This window comes from Sapajus apella, unplaced genomic scaffold (genome assembly GCF_009761245.1).
Source record: "Sapajus apella isolate SASKATOON/1434 unplaced genomic scaffold, GSC_monkey_1.0 scaffold20, whole genome shotgun sequence".
NCBI classification, from domain to species: Eukaryota; Metazoa; Chordata; class Mammalia; order Primates; family Cebidae; genus Sapajus; species Sapajus apella.
The window spans coordinates 5,230,585-5,233,447 of record NW_022436960.1 but is presented as its reverse complement, the minus strand read 5'-3'; positions in this window follow the sequence as shown (position 1 = coordinate 5,233,447).

Here is a 2,863-nt window from a genome sequence, read left to right as displayed (position 1 = left end):
TGCTAGCGATTCACCACATCACCCTCACTCAGACTCAGTTTCTCTGCTACAACATGGGGAGTAACAGGAGCACCTGCCCCTGTGGCTGGTCACACTTAGCACACAGGCAGGTACATGATAAACTCTCACTCCATGCTTCTTGTTATTACAAGTCCACCATCCCTTACCTACAATTCTGGAAGCTCAAATACCCCGAAAGCTTACATTTATGACATATTTGACTGCAACAAACTGGCCTGATCTGAACTCATTAGTCAGCAAATGTTGACCTGGACTGACACTGGACTATTTATAGCCTTTATTTATCCCGCTTGGTGTGCATATTCATACATTTTTCTGCAGAAATATTAATGGTCTTGATTGCAGGGCACTGCCCCAGGCCCCGCTGGGGGTGTTAAATAATACTGAGTGCATTCAACATATTACCGTTCTAAATCTGAAACACGTTGAGTGCCAAAGGGCACATGGCCTCAAGGTTTCAAATATGGGGTCATAGATTCATACTGCAAAACCTGTATCTTTTCAAGGAGTGGTCGGTGGCCTTCACATCTAGATGCAAAAAGGAAGACATTGTTGACATTGAATAGAATATCCTTTTTTTTTTTTTTTGTCTTTTTTTTTTTTTTTTTTTTGTCAGATGTTGAAATAAGAAGTGGGCTTCTAAAATGCCTGTGTGTGGTGCTGGAAGCCCAGGGTGTGAAGCCCACCTCCCACCCAAGGAATTTCGGTTTCAAAAGTCTGACTCTTCTGCTTTTGTCTTGGCTTCCTGTTGAGAGAATGTGAATGGAGAGGAGGATTGGTTTAGGAAGTCTCAGGACCTAGTGATAGGTCCTACAGGCTGAACAAAATGGTGCAAGAACAGTTTTAACAGCTTTTGAGTCTTGCACCAAAGTAGTTGTGAGGCCAGAAATACCTTAAGCGAGGCTTTAGTTCTAAGACATTCTTTCTTTAGAGCTTGCATCAGGTGCAGCATGTAGTAACTGCTCAGTAAATCTGCATGGGATTGGAATGACTTGTTTCTTTTATTTTTGTTTATTTATTTATTTATTGAGACAGAGTCTTGCTCTGTCACCCAGGCTAGGATGCAATGGTGTGATCTTGGCTCATTGCAACCTCTGCCTCCCAGATTTAAGTGATTCTCCTGCCTCATCCTCCCAAATAGCTGGGACTACAGGCATGCACCACCATGCCTGGCTAAGTTTTGTATTTTTAGTAGAGATGCGGTTTCAACAGGCTAGTCTCGAACTCCTGAACTCAGGTGATCCACCCGCCTCAGTGTCCCAAAGTGCTGGGATTACAGGCGTGAGCCACCATGCCAGGGTGACTCTGCGTCTTTTTGATATCTTTTCCTTTATCCATTCAGCAGCACAGGGAGGGACGCTGAGTATCACAGAGCAGCCTTTCATCTCCTAAAAGCAATTGGCAAAAGTTTAATGGTTGTATTGGCCTAACACAATCAGTGTTTTGGTAAAGTTTATGTTTGAGCTACTGCAATAATCTTAAGGAGTCTGCCGTCTCTCTATTCTTCTTTGTTCTGTCTCCTCAATGATGGGCTGAGATGAGGCTCTTTGAGCTTTCCACCATGGAAGACAAACACCAGATTCTTGGGACTAGAGTCTTTGACTTGGAGATTGTAATGTCATGAAAACAAAATCTCAAATACAACAAGGAAAAGACAAGCAATGTTTTCTGGGTGTTGCTGATAGAAAGGATCCTGTGGGAAGAGTTTGGGGAGCTGTTTCATTCCACTGCCAAATTACCAGCAAACGTCCATGAACAGGGGATTCTGGAAACTCTGTGGAAACTCAGAATCTTCTTTTCTTTCTATCTACGTACGTTAGCTGTGTTGGAGAATAAGCACACTCCCATCATTCCAAGTGCACCTCAAGTCCTACCTCCTCTGCAAAGCCTTGATTCCTTTCACCTTCTTCATCTGGCCTTTTGACACTCATTCCCTTTCCTCTTCTCCTTGGGACTGCTCCCGGAGCCTGCACTGTCGGGGAATGGGAATGATGGCTTCCCTGCACAGTGCATGGGAACCCTTGAAGAGCTAGTTGGTCGGTCCTATGTTTCCTGGGACGTTGCCATTTAAATAACTTGCTATCCACCCACAGTTCTGGATCTTCACATATTTAAACAGGACTCTTATCTCCCCATCATCTGCCACCCCAGTAGGGTTAGGGTGCCATGCTCTTGCAGAAGGATAGGCTCTAACCCTTGCAGTCATTGCCAGCTCTTCTCTTTTCTACTTTCCGGTTCCAAGTTGTTTTGGGGTCAAAGGCCCCTTTGTGACTCAATGACACTTTGTCTCTTTTATTTTATTGATAAAATGGAGTCCCATTTGCCATATTAAACAACGGAGTTTGTTTAATAATAATTGAACTGAAAGAATAATTGAACTGAAGAGGCATTTGAAAACTGTCAGAAAAAAATGCAAGCTGTCTTCTGAGAACACATATTAGTAATATTATCTTTCTTGCCATTACCAGGGGTCACTAACCCTCAGAACTTCATCTCTGGGCCCCCCACCCTCCACCAGTGCAGGGTTTCTCAGAGTAGTCCTTGAACCACTGCCGACGTAAACCCCTGGAGTTGTTAATTTGTTGATTTGCCTTAATGCAGATTCCCAGACCCCACCCCTAGACCTACTGAGACAGAATGGACAGAGCAAGGAGGCCAGAAGGGCTGCCCAGACCACAGGGTTAGCATGTGATGACCCTGGGATTCAAACCCAGGGGCTGGTTTCCAAGGTAATGCTTTGATTAACTAAGCAATCAGACCTTGCTGGTTTTCCAAGGAGGAATTGACAGGATGATAGAGAGAGAGAGAGAGAGAGAGAGAGAGAGAGAGAGAGAGAGAGAGA